Source organism: Amphiura filiformis, chromosome 15, assembly GCF_039555335.1.
Source record: "Amphiura filiformis chromosome 15, Afil_fr2py, whole genome shotgun sequence".
NCBI classification, from domain to species: domain Eukaryota; kingdom Metazoa; phylum Echinodermata; class Ophiuroidea; order Amphilepidida; family Amphiuridae; genus Amphiura; species Amphiura filiformis.
This window is the reverse complement of record NC_092642.1, coordinates 60766111-60783994: the sequence shown is the minus strand read 5'-3', so window position 1 is coordinate 60783994 and position 17884 is coordinate 60766111.

Here is a 17884-nt window from a genome sequence, read left to right as displayed (position 1 = left end):
TCATCCGGGGTCAAATCGCCATAGGTTATTTTAAGTTCATGAAATTTTGGGTCATTTGGATGTATCCGAGGTCAAATCGCCATATATTGTCGCAGGTTCATGAAATTTGGTGAGAACGACCAATGATGCAAGACAAAAAATGTCACGGTCATTTTGGGGTCATTCGGGGTCATATCGCTATAGGTTGTCGTAGGTTCATGATTTTTTTGTGAACGACCAACGTTGCAAGATAAAAAAAAATGTCAAGGTCATTTTGGGGTCATTCGGGGTCAAATCGCCATAGATTGTTGCAGGTAATTGACATTGGTGAGAACGACCAACGATGCAAGACAAAAATGTCGAAGTCATTTTGAGGCCATTCAGGGTAATCCGAGGTCAAATCACCATAAATTGTTGCAGGTTCATGTAATTTGGTAAGATGGTCCGCCGTTGCAAGACCAAAAATGCCAAGGTCATTTTGAGGTCATTTGGGTTTATCCGAAGTCAAATCGTCATTATTGTCGAAGGTTCATAAAATTTGGTGAGAACGACCAACGATGCAAGACAAAAAATGTCAAGGTCATTTTGGGGTCATCCGGGGTCAAATCGCCATAGTTTGTTCCAGGTTCATGGAATTTGGTGACATTGACCAACGATGCAAGACAAAAATGTCAAGGTCATTTTTGGGCCATTCAGGGTCATCAGGGGTCAAATCGCCATAGATCGCCCAGGTTCATGAAATTTGTTGGGATGGACCGCCGAAATTTGGTGAGAACAACCAATGATGCAAGACAAAAAATGTCAAGGTCATTTTGGGGTCATGCGGGGGCAAATCGCCATAGATTGTTGAAGGTATATGAACATTGGTGGGAAGGACCACTGCAGCAAGAATCTAATTTAAACTGACTGAAAACTTCCACAAACACCCAAACCAAGAATTCTTCTGTTTTTACAAATAGTGAAAGACGGGTGACCGCCTAGTTTTCATTAATTGCAAAAATTAATTCAAATTTTTTTTGCGCCCTTCACGCGCTTTTCAAATGAAATTATGGGAACCAATTTAGCAACAAAAAAAGTAAGAAAAGTGCAAATCTTTCTCTCGGAACACACAATTTCTTTGAAAGTCAAGTCAAGTCTAATCAAGTCAAGTCAAAAATAAGAGTAAGAAGTATTGAAAGAGTAATAAGTATTATAAGGAGAGGTCGGTTGGATGACTCATTTTGCCATTTCCACTCTTGGGCCACTGTGTTGCTAGCATGGGTTTAACAAAATGGCAACCAAACATGCCAAATGACTCCTTCACCCCTGGAGTATCAGAGTTGAAATTTAGACAAAGAGGTCCGTAGGCAGGATTTTTGTTGAGTTGACAGTGAGAAATTCCCCAAATGTGGACCTTGTTTACCATAACTTTTGGAGGCATTTTGATGAACAGTTTAACACGTTTTAACACATAAAGTGGCCGTGATTATAATAATTATTATCATTTATATTTTTACACTGAAAAGCAATTTTTGTCAATGGGGTGCGTCGCGCCACCCACAACCACCTGGTTTTGGTGGATTTAGGCTCCCGTCCTATAGACGAATCCAACGAGCCAAGTCATGGTCAGGATTTGGTCGGCCATGACGGGTCCCCGCATGCACCAAACTGGTGTAGTGACTGCCCAATTGGGTGGATTAAAGCCGCTTAAAATTCGATGTTCGATTCTTTTGTGTTGTACACTATCATTATTCTTTTGTCTACGTATAACACAGGTGATAGAATGCAGTTTAAAATACCCTCCAAGGCCGAATCATTTCACATTTTAGGTGAGATGGAGCCGACGGGGACCCAACTTTGCCAGCCATTAAGGTGTAGGAATGCGTGAAATTGGATTCGTCTATACATGGCTTGCCGGCATAACTTCCGGCTACGTCACTGCGTCTCTGATATTTCTTCTATTGTCTCATCAAGTTGCATTTGGCTCAATCTGTATTTTAACTTTTTCTGTGAAACAATGTTGTTAATTCTTGCTTTCAGTTTCACTGTGGACCACAATGGCCTCATCCCAATGGGATAGTTCAATAAACAGTCATAATGCAAAATTTGAACACAAGTTGCAGGGTATGAGTTGTTGTACCCAAATATTCAGAGCTCATTGAATGAATATACAAATATATTGGGGTTGAAGAACTGTGCCCTGATTAGATGAGCATGTTGTGGATTCTAGTGTTTGGTTTAGACAGTTTTGCTCTCATCTTTGTAACCATCAAAATTGTCGCGATTAATTGATTCAATTGAATTATTGCAAATAATAAAAATCAAAAGAATAGGATGGTCCATATGGTTCATCGTAAATTGAAATATAAGTTATCACGCGCTAGCATTTTATGTGTCTGTTTTGTGCTTACGCTCGTGTATATATTTTTAGTGTTTTTACGCCAGTATCTAAATTTTCCCTCCAAATTGCAATTATTTAATTGCTTCTACTAATTTGTTTTTTATTCAACTTAATTGTTAAAAGATAATACAGAATCTAGGCAAAATTTATACAGAAATTTATATGCACAATTAATACAAACTTTTATACACAAGTTATTTTGTAATAACATTGTAAAATTGCACAATTGAGAGGTCTCAAAACATTTCTTGATGTACAAAGCTCTTATTCAGCATGTTCAGTCACAATTTGACTAATAAAGGGGTGAGACAATTTTGAATAATGAGGAAAAATGCAAGGAATCTGCCAAGTATATTACTTTTGTTGTTGTTAAGGTTTTGCCTAGAAATATTTATCACAGGTGCAAAATTTATGGTGGAAATTAAAGATTGAAGTCTTTAGATTAATATTTTAGCATGCTCGATTTTGTTAGCAGATAGGATATTCTTTAAATAGGCTTGTACACGTATAGCGATGCGTTTTAACAGAGGTATTAACAGAACCTTAAAATAAGAATAAAGTTCTGCTAGATATTTGCGACTTCAGAATGCCACGAAGGCATGTTCGAATATCGTTAATACAGACAATTCTACCTAATTTCACAGCCTCGTAGACTACTTTTTCTCATATGTTATTTTGTCACTCTAAATTAAACAAAGTTTCATTTTTTTAGCCGAAAATACTTCTAGAGATACTATCCTACATGTCCATATTCGATTTATGGTAATAAACCAATTTTAAAATATCTATATTTTTAGATTCATGGAAGCCATATTTTGTACATTTTCCACAGTAACGAATTAATGCCACTTGAAATTTGGTCCATATCAGTGGCGTAACTAGGGTTGGTAGCGCCCGTGACAAGAAACAGAATTGACGCCCCCCCCCCCCGGATATCTTAGACGCGGGGGTGTGGGAATGGCATCGGCATTATGATATTATAAAATAAATTGCAATCATGCACATTGGCGTAGATTCTTTTTGGCATGGGGTGGGGTGGGGGTTGTAAAAATTTCTTGAAGTTTATTGAATCCAGCATCTTTTGGTACCATCATAAGTTTATGTTAGAAATGCGAGCGAAGCGCGCGAAAAAAATACCATATTGAACATGTTGAAGCTAAACTGATGAAATATGGTGCAAAAGTAGAATAAAACTGGACAAAAACTGCATGTGTGTAATTTACAGCGCAAAGGCTTCATAAGACATTGCCGCTTATTGCCCAGCCGTACTTTGCAATATATAGGCCTATAGTGTAGAAATCATATATTTGTCATACGAAATACACTAAATTTGGCACAGATGTAGAGCTTAAAACACTGAATTTTGATATTGGATTAAGTGACATTTTGCTGAAAACATACATTTTTACCACAACTTTTTTTTTATCCCAAAAATGTAATTCTTATAGAAGATATAACTTGCTCAAGAAAACCTTGCTGCAAATTTAATCTTCACATTTCCTTAGCTGTGGGTTTGCCAATATAGACATAATTTTATTATAACAAGTCAATCTCTGCCTGCATTTCATTGAATATTATAATAATATTATTGTTTTTAAAACGGCCGCTAATGCAGGAATAGTATTAGATGACATGCAAGGATTGCTTCGTAACATCATCGATAGATAACAAAAATTCTGCAAAACTTTTCTAAATTACTTTGTGCTGAACGGTTATTAATTTTACATATTTTCAAAATAGGTTGTTCTGTCAAAACGTGGAAATACCACTTTTACGCAATATTCTGTAACTTCTTTTAAAAACATTCGATTTTTAAAATCTTAAATTTCCAAGAAAGCTAAATATATTAAATATTTAAAAATAAAAGCAATACGACTGATAACAATGCTATTCATACCTAACAAATTTCAATTTTCCCGGTATGGATCATTCTGGGACACCCTGCAGCTAGTGGCGTACATGCGTAGCCAGGATTTTTATATTGGGGGGGGGCAAGTTTTTGACACAAACCGACAAGTAATATTGACAATTCGAGCGTAGCGAGCGAGCGAGAGGAGCGAGCAACGGGTGGGGTCCAGGGGCAAAGCCCCTGGTAGTTTTAGTGTTGTAGAGGGCCATTTTTGATGCATGTTTTTACCTTTCTATATAGTATTTTGTTCAGTTAAAATTGAGTGAAAATCACTAGAGAAGGTAAGGAAATAATGTTTTAACCCCGGTTTTAACACGTTTTAAAGAGAAAGGTTGCTATTTAATATAGTGTTTGAAAGTTTGAAATAATTTTCGTAGGTTACACAGTGCGCCGGTGTGCCTAAATACCATACAAATAAGTAATGTTGAATCAAATTTTCACATTACTGACACTTTTAGTCGGACCCAAGTTCACATGACCGACGATGCAGTTGCATGATTTGCCGACCGGCCCTCCGGGCCGGCACTTAGTAGACCATTCAAAATGAACCGACGGTCCCGTCTGAACCGACGGAATGGCATATGGGGGGGGGCAATTGCCCCCCTTGCCCCCCTCTAGCTACGCCACTGACACCCTGTAGCTTAAGTTTCCACGGCCATTCATACTTATCTCTTGTTTTATTGTTACCTTATGGAGGCCAGACTTTTATCCCGGGGGGGGGGGCACTTCAATATGAAATGGATATAGGTGTAGGGCTGGCACTTTCGCACTAAGGGGCATTCGGTGAGAGCAAAATGTAAGAAATATGGGGTCATTGGGTGAGTGCACGATTTTTGGCATTCGGTGAGGGCAAAATTGAACAAATATGGGGTCATTGGGTGAGAACATGATCTTTTTTTTAAATGGAATCTTTGGGTGAGAGCCGAAAAAGCGCCACAGAAACCTCGAAAATCAAATTTCAAATTCTAAATGGCTTCAAATTTCCTTGTTTTTTCAAAATAAGTAACAAAATCAGCGATAAATGAAAGTTGCTGTTCAAATTGAACTTGTAAGGGTCTTTGGGTGACAGATCAAATGGAAAATAGGGGTCTTCGGGTGACAGAGCATGTGTTCGTAAAAAATATGGGGTCTTTGGGTGACAGCAATGCTGAAAAAGGGGGTCTTAACAGCCCTACATACGCGTCACCTCCAAAGTTGGAGTGCCCCCCACCCTTTTATTTGAATGATGATGGCTCTATCATGAGAGACGCCACGTCGTATAGATGAGTTGACCTCAATATTTATCAACAAAGGCAAGGGACTGGTATATCAATATGCTTGACTGAACCCAATGCAACCACTACACTATTCAATAGCCTTATTGTGAAGTGGCGGGAGTTTTAAAAACACGAGCCCTGACGTCAGAAGTCAACTCGTCTATTGAATACCCTCTGTACGGAATATTACGTCACAATTCTGTATAATTATTCAAGGTTGGTACGCGTGTCTGTCATCGACATGACAACAGGCACACCACGGTACAAACAATAATGTAACTTGTGGAAAATCGTGCTTATGACAAAATGATAAAAAAATTATACTTTTATTTTGTTAGTTTCTGTTTGGCAAATCATAAATACACATGTGTTTTGCTCAAAATGACAATAATTTTTTTACCCCTACCCACCTGAAGTAGTCTGACGAGTAGGACCTGTTTACCAACTATAATCTGACTCTGATCGCTCAAGAATGATTTTGAAACCACAAAAATCCACTAATCTGGCGGCGCCGTCACTGGACTTTGGCGATTCGTCTTTCTTCCGCCATGTGAGATAGTGATCATAGTCTGAACTGAGTATAGTCTGATAACTTATGTAATAGATAAAGGGTAAGCAACAGAAAATTACTATAGATAATCGGTGTCTTGTTGAGGTATGGTCTGTTTTGAACCGTTTATCTTACATATACGGCGAGCCAAAATAAACGAATTTGTTGTAATATAGTTTCCAAAAGACAAAATGGAAAAGCTGATGTATTATCTTGTAAAGTTTAGGTTTTTTCTCAAAATAAAAACACACCGAGACAGTGTAATATTCTTCCCATGTGTCCTGCGTTCGAGTCTATGAGTCTTATCTAGTAACAAATGCAAGTGATTTAATCAAATCAATACAGAATTGATTCAAATGATTTTACGGGAGATTCTATTCAATTCACTTGTGGTCATACATGATGCAGTCATGTCTACAGTAGAATTCATCTCGACCTTTGCAGGACTTAAACCCCATTAAAAGCTATTAAACCAAGATAACACTCATTGAAACAGCTCAACTGATTAAGTCGGATCTTCTCTGGTTGTGCACATGTGTCTGTTTTTGCATGTGCGATATCGCAATAAAGCTGGTATTATAGCTTCAGTTGGGTAACTGATTATAAAGGAAACGCAAGGACACAATGGTATGTGGACCTTTGTTTACGAAATGAGACAATGGCCTGCTTTTTGTTAACCAGCATTCTTGAAAATGAGCAACATAATGATTGTTGACTTAACACAGTTTGGAAATAATTTCTTCATATTTTTGGTGTTATTTGTCGTTTACATATCCTTCCTAAAACACAAAAGTGCGACCCTCTCCAACACCTATTAAAATTAGCTAAAAATTTAGGACATGTAACAAAACTATATTTTCTAGAATTTCATAGAATAATTTAAATGTAGCTTGTACCGTTTTTTTTGTGGCATCCTTCAGAAGTGAGCGGTCCGATACCAATATTTTCGGTCAAATCTCCATTCAATTAACACGGGGAGTTGGCTAGCTATGCCTTGCCCTCACTCATATTTTACAAAAGTGCGACCATTTCTGAACACATCTAACCTAGCTGTAATTTTAGGTCATGTTAGAGAAATATATTTGCTAGAAGTTTGGAGAATAAATTAAATATTGGCTGGTTATTTTTCACACAGTGATGTTAACTAGGCAAGTGTCCATTCTTCCAACATATATCTTTTGTAGAGGTCACGCGTCAATGGTGAGAGCACTGTGTATTGTGTATAGGAAAACGGACAGTAACTGCAGTATGATCCCAATCAAGAGCGTTATCAATTCATTATTAATTCATAATATTAATAATGAATATGTAAATAGTTCAAAGGTCAAATTACCAAAGTGTTTTACCTAGACATAAAGGTAACTCTTTTAAAGTTTTTAACACCATAGAATCTTTAATATACTTATAGAATAAATGTCCTGAACCAAATCAACCATATTCCTGGGTACCCTCCTCGACCTATTTTGGATGGGGTTCATATGGAAAGGTATCTATACAAAAACGATTCTCTTATATACCACCATGCACACAGGTTTCCACTTCGATACTCCTGAACACGCATTTTCGTCCCAAGAGCATTCAAGCTGAGAACAACAAGCAGCGAATGTCTCCACCACAGTCTTTGATTATACTATACGGTTGAGTGCATAGCAATGTAGGATCTGTGAAGCTTCTAGCTAAAAAATGGGCTTCTTTGATTGGTTTTGTCGAAACTTCAAGTGTTCCCTTCATCCAATCAGAATTTTTTTTAATATCAAACGAAAGCTAACACTTCCCCCTAAAAGCACTTTTAGTCACTAGGTCAACAGATAAGAATGTGGAAAATCTGTTAAACACTACCTTTCCAAGCACATTTTTTGACCAAAATGTAGGTTTAACAGTCAAAACCTCAACTTCCTCAAGTGTTCCTTACAATATTTTTCATATTTTATGTCATTAAATGAAAAAGCACACTTATATTGTCCATATATATACTAGAGTCACTAGAATGAGCAATGGTTAATTCTCTTTAAATTGCAAATCTTGTGTAAAAAGCTGTTTTGTCATACGGTTGTAAATTCAATGAACTATGAATTTTAAAAAAGAGCGCTTACAAATTGATACGAGGCCGCAGATTGTTGTAGGTTTCCTGCATCTAGTCTTGTGGCCTGTAATGTACATATACAGCATTTTAGGTGCTCAAAATATCCTTGGTTAACTGATGTAAGACCGCGTGGCTCTTGTTTTGTAACCTAATTTGTCGGAATCTGCGTTTTGTTGGGAGAGGGGACAAAGGTAGATTGACACCCTCGTCCTAATTATACAGGCTTAAGACATAATACAAACTAATTTACATTATTCAATAGAGGTGTTCTTGGTGTCATTCAATATACACATGTTGTTTACCATCTTCATTTAAAAATGATATGCATAAACTTCGTGTAAAATATATATATAAATTCAAAATTAGAGCCCTCTATAGTTTGATCACATCATAATGTACTTTGATGCAATTTAAGTTTGTTGAAATGTCCAAAAAGTCAAATAATGTGGCCAATGTTTCTAAATGTACTTCTCTTGTTCAAAATTTATTGATCTGACCAAGATTATCTTGACCTGACCAAGATTATCTTGACCTGACCACGATTATCTTGACCTGACCAAGATTATCTTGACCTGTCCACATTACTTGATATAATCAAGAGTTGACCAGGCTTTTAACAAAAGAAATACAATAGATAATGGAACCATAGAAGAGGGCTAGACGTATACGGTATATGAAGATATTAGAGACTTTGCGGAATGAAGTTACTTTAACTGGAACGGCAACTTCAGAAATATCGATTGGATTTCTTGCTCAAATTTATTCCAACGCGAACGTATGGTTGGTTACTGCAACAACAGCGTCTTGTCGCTTAAACTCGGGACATGTGTATCAATGTGCGTTCAAAAGAAGGACATGTGTAAGAGCTTGTTACCGACTACACCCAAATGTCTCTCTTTTGTTTAGTCAAGTGGTTATTAGTCCCACTTCAAGACAAAAGACTCTAACCTATTACTATTCTTACGATAGTTATAGGTCTATATATATATATATAATATTATTTAATAAAGGCTCGTCAGCTTTGTCAATTTCATATTCCAATTTACCATGTTTACTTCGCAAAGCCTAATGAAATACATATTCTTTATTTCTTTCCCCTCCTTCTGAATCTCTTTCCCCCTTCCCCTCCTGTTTCCCCTTCCCTACATTCTCCTTATTTTCCCCTCCTTCTCCCCTCTATCTGTACTCGCTCTCTCAAACTTGACCCTCCTATAATTACCCACTCGCACTCCTGTTTCCCCCTCCCCCGTGATTTTGTAAGGGTTTTTCTGTTAGGAGGGCGTGGGCCGATTCTCAAAGGGAAACGTTTTTACAAAAATGGGCTTAAAATGGCAGAAAAAGGCCTAAAAGCGTAAAATATCACGGCGGCCAAGGGGAGGGTCAAGAAGGAAGACAAGATGTCCCACGGGGGAGCCCCCCCCCCCCTTGGCTACCAGCAAAGCACCTCCCTGTCCACTTCCAATGCCCCCCTCCTCCTCCTACCTACCCCTCTCTTACCAGGCACAACCTATGACATGTTATATATAAAATGTTATGCACCTGCTTTACTCTTCCAGAAGTATCGTATACTGCTGGCTCAAGTAAAACCAGACCATTTTACGGGAACTTAATCCCCTTGGCGTTGAAGTCAAGCTAAAAACTTGGTTCCGCAAACTGATTTGGTGTACGCCATGAGCACACACAAAAGTATATAACAAGTGTGACGTTTGGAACAACAATTATTTTGATCTAATTCAATCAATAATTTTCAGCAACATGTAGCATGTTTTTACCCAACCAAATTAGATTTGAGTGGTTTTGAATACATAATCCTCTTGGTCTATTAACTGGATAATACATAAGTGATAATTATGTAGTCTATGAGGAATTGGCAAACTATTGTTCTAAATTATGACGTATTTCATCATAATTTACGGCACACTATAGATTCTCGCGTTAACTTTAACTTCAAGCGGCTTTAATGGCAGCGTGGTTTTGAATACATAATCCTCTATAATCCTCTAGACGTTAAAGTTTGTGGTTTCTAACTTCATTTCGCAAGGTCTCTAATATAGAGTCATGCGGTAGCTAAGATGTTCCGCGAGACTATATATTTACACGCAACATTAAGGGATCTTGAATGAGCGTTTATGGCGTTTCGACAGTATTTTTTTGTGGGACATGAGAGCACCTCAGACGTATCGAATTGCATTCTGAATACGAAGCATGTCTTTCTGATATCAAATAATTTTCATTGTTTGAAATTCACGATGTAATACAAATTTTATGACAAATTATTAAAATTTGATATTTTTCAAATTTTTGATATATAACAGTCCTCGAAATAAATTTTATAAATCTAATGATATATTCTTAAAGTGTATGTAGCTGGGAGGAAAAGCTGACGATCAATTGAAAATTTTGACCTTTTATATTGAAGATATGGATTTTTCCCCCAAAAGACCTATTTTTTTTGGTGTTTTGGGGAAAAAATCCATATCTTCAATACGAAAGGTCAAAATTTTCAATTGATCGTCGGCTTTTCATCCCACCTACATACACTTTAAGTATAAATCATCAGATTTATAAAGTTTACTTCAAGTACTGTTAAATATCAAAATATCAATTTTTAATGATTTGCCATAAAATGTGTATTACATTGCGAATTTCAAAAATCTAAATTATATGATATCAGAAGCACATTCTTCGTATTCAGAATGCAATTCGATATGTCTGATGTGCTCTAATGTCCCACAATAAATACTGTCCAAACGTTCATACCCCTTCCCTTAAAGAACTTCAGTTCTATTGTTCCATGATATTTTTTGCTGGGTACAAAACATATCTAAAACCATGATAAGTGTTATTTACTGTCCCAAATTTAATGAAAGAAATGGGGTTCTCCGAGCATGTGACTGACCTGATTTGCTCATTATATCACAACCAAGAAGCCACCGTTAGAACAGAGAGTGGAGACAGTGAGTGGTTCACTATTGGCCAAGGCGTTCGTCAAGGATGCATTCTTATCACCGTACCTTTTTAACATATATGCAGAGTACATCATGAGGAGAGCATTTGTTGGTGTTACAGGTCAGGTGTCAGTCGGAGGGACGAAAGATTAACAACCTCAGATACGCTGACGACACCACCCTTATTGCAAAGTCATCAGATGAGCTTCAGGACCTTATAGACAGAGTAAAAGCAAGTAGTGAGGAATTTGGGCTGCATCTCAATGTCAAGAAAACAAAGATAATGATCTGTGGAGGAGATACAAATCAGCAAGTGAAGGTGAATGGAGAAGATGTGGAACAAGTTGACACTTTCAACTTTCTGGGATCACTAATAGACAATGCAGGGGGCAGTTCACAGGAAATCAGGAGACGCCTAGCCATGGCAAGATCATCGGCAATAATTGCGTTGACAGATATATGGAAAGACAGAGGTATTTCTAAAGCTACCAAGATTCATATTATGGATGCTCTGGTTTTCCCGATTGCCTTGTATGGCTGTGAAACGTGGGCGGTTGGAATGACAGATAAGAAAAAGATCATGGCGTTTGAAATGTGGTGCTGGCGGAAGATGCTGAGAATATCATGGAAAGAACATAAGACCAACGAATTTGTAAGAAACCAAATTGGAGACCATGCTTCCGTGTCCCAAAAAATAGATCGTTTTAAACTGGCGTATTTTGGCCACATTTCTAGAAGAGATGGAGACAGCATTGAGAAGATAATTATGCAAGGTCACATAGAAGGCAGTCGTAGAAGAGGTAGACAGAAGCTTAGATGGACTGATGGAATTCAAACAGGCCTTTCTCTCGTCGCAGCCCACCGTCTGGCTCAAGACAGAAGCTGCTGGAATACCATCATCAACAGGGTCACAAAGGGTCAGTCATGACCCATAGGACCACGACGACGACGAATTTAATATTTTTTTAAATATTAAGTTTTTAAAAAAACTCATTAATTCCAAAAGTGACACCCAAATGCTACTGTCAATCAATCGTTTGTCAATAAACCAATCGTTCTCGTTTCACGACACCCCAAATTTCATTGCCAAAATTAGCGGAAAATAATACTATAGAACCAGAATGTTTGCAGACTGCTGCAGCTTTAGATTTGAATCGCACTATTTTTTAGTTCCCTTTCAAATATACCCCAACATATTCTAAGATACCCTGTATACAAATTCCGAACCCCATTTGCTCAAATATCAGGCTTTTCGTAATTCGTTTATTCTTTCTGGACTACACCACCCATTCATAGGCTATAGTAAATACAGTAAGCCAAAAAATGAAGGTACCAGTTACGTTCACCAGTGCATATCCTAACCAAAAGCAGATATGTCATAATTGGAACCAGCAGCCAATAGCCGCATCTTTTAGCTCGAGTTTAAGACCTCATTCGTTGAAATTGTTTAAGAAATAAAGACACGACGATCCAAAAAACCCAAAACCCAAGAAGATGCCAATTTAAAAGATGCAGTTTGCTCCATTGCATGCCCTATTGATTTGTACAGAGAGCGTTCACGAACAAGAGAACTGGCGTCGTGCTTCCATTGATTAGCACGCTAAAACTAGCGTCGTTCATTCATTGTTTAGAACACAAAAATGCAACTTTTTATTTCGTTTCTTAATTATGTTTTTGATCACCGTTTCTTTAATTCTTAACCAATTTCAACAAATAAAGTCTTAAATCAGAGCTGAGAGTACAGGCATTGTTTGTTTTAATTGGGACATATTTGTCTTTATTTAGGATATACAGGGGTGAACAAAACTGGTACTTTAATTCTTTGGCTTACTGTAATGTAGTTGGTTAGAGCGTCAGACTACTGATCCGCGCTTCTGATTTTGCCATAGTCGACTTTTGAGAAATTTAAAAATATGTTATTAATCTCGATATTATAATATAATAAATAGTCTCGATATTGTGTACTGTACAACAAATCTTCATGTAGGCATTTTAAGTGATTCGTGTCCTGCCCAACTTGCTTTAAACAGTTGTGTTTTTTCTTCTTTTTAGGAGGGCTCCCTTCATACCTCCCAGTGATTTACCAGGCAGTCTATTTTACCCGAGAGAAAGTTTACTATGAACATTGGATTGCGGTTTAAGTCATTTGACGCTATGATGAGAATAAAATTGGCTCCACCTCTTGACCAATCAGAAATAGCGAATAGTTTCAGTCTCGTTCATAATTGTACAGGGGTTCACGTACTTGGCAGAGGATAATATAATTTATTTAAAGAAAAAAACAATGGCGGTACAAATCGATCAAGATTATATTTAATATTTACTGTGATAAATATCGAATAACAACCCAACTAAATAAGAAATACCTTTATGGAAACATCAAATTATGCGATGCCAACTATTTGCCATCCCCGTGGGAAAGTGTAACATTTTATTCAGAGGCGTAGCAAGAGGGGACAGCAAATCATAAATACACATGTGTTTTGCTCAAAATGACAATAATTTTTTTACCCCTATCCACCTCAAGTAGTCCGACGAGTAGGACCTGTTTACCAACTATACTCTGACTCTGATCGCTCAAGAAAGATTAACCACAAAAATCCACTAATCGGGCGGCGCGGTCACTGGACTTTCGCGATTCGTCTTTCTTGTGCCATGTGAGATAGTGATCATAGTCTGGTAACTTAGAAAAAAGGTCCTACTCGTCGGACTAACCTGAAGTAGCTTTACACAGCCCTTATATGAAGCTATTATAGAATCACGCGGTAGCTGTGACCAGCACGTTTTAAAAATAAACGACTGATATTAAAAGAAGACTAAGATGTTCCGGGAGCCGCCTGGGGGCACTCAATTTGAAATGGATATAGGTGTAGGGCTGGCACTTTCGCACTAAGGGGCATTCGGTGAGAGCAAAATGTAAAAAATATGGGGTCATTGGGTGAGAGCATGATTTTTGGCATTCGGTGAGAGCAAAATGTAAAAAATATGGGGTCACTGGGTGAGAACATGACTTTTTTTTTAAAATGGAATCTTTGGGTGAGAGCCGAAACAGCGCAACAGAAACCTCGAAAATTGAATTTCTAGTTCTAAATGGATAAATGAAAGTTGCTGTTAAAATTGAACAAGTAAGGGTCTTTGGGTGACAGATCAAATGAAAGGGGGTCTTAACAGCCCTACATATGCGTCATCTCCAAAGTTGGAGTGCCCCCCCCTTGAGTTCTATTGTTCCATGATATTTTTCGCTGGGTACAAAATAACCATGATAAATGATATTTACTGTCCCAAATTTAATATTTTGAAAACTGATTAATTCCAAAAGTGACACCCAATGCTACTGTCAATCATGCTTTGTAAATAAACCAATCGTTTTCATTGCCAAAATTAGCGGAAAATAGTACTAGTATCCAGCATCTCAAGGCTGCAACAGCTTTAGCTTCGAATCGAACTATTTTTCGCAATTCGTTAATTCTTTCCGGACTACAGCACCCATTCATAGGCTATAGTAAATACAGTAAGCCAACAAATTAAGCTCCTGCTGAAACTAGCAGCTGATAGCCGCATCTTTTAGCTCGAGTTTAAGACCTCATTCGTTGAAATTTTTCAAGAAATAAAGACACGATGATCCAAAAACCCAAGAAGAAGCCAATTTAAAAGTTGCAGTTTGCTCCATTGCATGCCCTATTGATTTGTACAGAGAGCGTTCGCTGTAAAGAGTACAGGTATTGGTTGTTTGTTTTAATTTGGACATATTTGTCTTTATTTAGGATATACGGGGGGGGGGCACAACTAGTACCTTAATATTATGGGGCTTACTGTACTGTACTTTCACACATCGATCTATCGCAGTTTTTTGTGGTTAGAGCGTCAGACTACTGATCCGGGCTTTTGTAGACTATGCCATAGTCCGAGTATTTAATGGTATTATACCCTATAATATGGCTACTGCGGATGCACTTGCACATATCGTAATTCTCCACTGACGTAGAGAACATCATTCACAAACTTTCACACTTATCGGACCTAAAGATTACAAGGGATTATACACTTAAATGATGTTGTATTCATACTTGCATCTACCGGCATCCGCGGCATCTACCGCCGCGTCGCTCGGTGTTAGCCTTTCCAAAATGCTTCTAGCGTGGAGTGTTTAAATTAAATGTAAAGCGCTTTGGTACATGTTCACATGTGAAAGGCGCTGTATAAATACCAAAATTTAACATTCAACATTTTTTAGCATGCACGAAAGGTTATCATTGCTATACACTTCTGCAGATGCCCATAGGTGCTATAGTATGAACTTTCATTTGATATTCTAAATACCATTTTAAACCAAGCACATGCACCTCAAATCCAACCTCTTGGCAGGCAAACATAGTCCAAGGGTCCCTTAAACGTACTATAAGAAGAGAACAGGCTGTTTTGATTTTAAACCAGCACGTTAAAAGCAACTATTAGAACTCTGTTCTCAAAACTAATAATTAAAACTTAAACGACCTAAACGTACGTTGCTGCTAAATTTATCTGCCGCCCTCATATATCTAAAGATAATTATATTTGATACACAATAGAACTTTTGCCGTCAGTATAAACACAGTAGTTTTTATTTTGTTAATTTTTTTTCAACAATTTTTTTTATTCCCTGCACTTGGGTCTGGTGGGGGAGAAAAGTACATCGAGATGAACCACCATACCCCTGCTCTTAGATTACTTCACTTCAATACAATAGCAGTATCAATTTATTGTTCAATATTATCAACAATCTAACGCATGCTGTCAGTACTATGCATTTATATGTAGCTATAAAACATTAGAAACAATTGCCGGTGTTCATATAAAAGTTAAACAGATTTTATTTTAAAATGTTGTTTCATCACTTTGAATACCTCAAACACTAATTTTTTTTTTGTAGATTTGTATGGCGCTTTCAACTACTGTGGTTATTTGCGCCAGTACTCACTCCTTTGTCAAATTGCACCTGTATATCTTCATTCAGTCACAAAACGTTGTATGGTTCACTGCATCTTCATGATCTTAGTTATTTCCTTCTATATATATTCTTTGTGCCACGTTGTATGTCTCTTGCTGTATGTGTATACTCGTACGATGAATCCAAATTTGTTTCTTTGCAGACGTGGTAAAAAACCAAACGGTATCTCTTCAGAGCCACACCAGGCTGAGTCAGCCGAGGAAGGGCTAGAACGGGGTCAAAACTAAACATGATCCTCCGCACAGCGTCATCATCCCTATATCTTCGTGTCAAAAATTGCCGTGATAGTACGGCGAATCCTCTCGTTTTTCAACAGCTACGCATGGCGATTTTGTTCGAGATAGGTCGAGCGACTCAGGCTAAGCATACCATTTACACAATATGACTATCATATGAGATACCACAGAGTTTCTATTCTACACATTATTACGATTTGCGCATAGTACTCCATATGATTGATGTTGCTATTACAAGAAAATACGATTTGTTGTCAGGTAAAACCCAGGTTGTGTTTCCAATACACTAACTTGAAATGCAATACACTAATTAGCGGCGATTGCTGTTTGATGTGGATATATTTTACTGCATTTTATCCGTAACGATTTTTAAACCGTTCATCAAAATTGTGATATATTTAACTGTTTGAGAATTACAATTATATAAAGGAACACGTTTAGCTTATTCAGCTAAGATCCAGGTGCTTGTATAGAATATTCAATCACAAGTCTATAACACAATACATATGTAAACTTTCTTTATCTGGGTCAATAATAGAATATTGATTTCAATAGAATTGAATACATTTTGCGTTTGTACTTTACCACTGAGCGATCTAGCGATCGATTTCTAGCCAATCAGATAGGACTTCTTTTCTTGCGTTCGGTGAAATACCAATCGCCCGTCGCTCACCAACGGAGTATGGACAAATATTTATAAGACACTGTGCTCCGCTAGCTTGAATTCCTCGCATCCAAGCCTGTTCCCCAGAGCCCAAGTTTGCGTTACCCATCCGACACCACGTGGAGGTTTGGGTTGAGTTGCCCGCGAACAAATACTATGCCAGTTCTGCGGGCCTTGCCGGACAACACTAAATGTCCCATTTATAGTACCAATTATACAATCCTTGTTGCTTATAAAACTGTACACAAAAGGAGCTAGAGCTACTGTGGCTCAAGAGCCACGAATATCAGGTGGCTACATCTGACCTCATTTGACCTTTAGCATCATCTTGACGTGTTCATGTTTCCCTCACATCAAGGATGATTTTTACGAAGTTCAAGCACAACCAGGCCCATTTCAACATTTGACCTCGTATGACCTTTGACCTACAAACCGTGCATTTGCGTGGCAACTTTAATTGTTAAAACAGTTAAAGTTGCCACGCAAATGCACGGTTTGTCAGTACAGCGAAATCGATTGTTATTGCAGTACAATCGTTCCGTATACAGCTACTATAAACACGCTCATTTACTTATTGGTCGTTACATTAGTACAATTTGAAGACAGAGCTATTATAATACATTCCCTCATTTCAAATATATAGTTTTGGTTTCTCTTTTGTTCAGAAACCAAAAATCAAGGGATTAAAAAGTAGAGCTGATCTGATCTGCAATCATAACACTATTATGCTGGGAGGACACAGTATAGGGTATATAACCAGAAGTATACAATAGCCTATTGTGCTAACATAATTATTATCATGATTGATATCGGAAATCTATCCCGCGGACGACAGTTGATGCTCTCTGTCGAAGGTAGGTGATGGCATATTACTCTCACGAGTTCTAGGCCT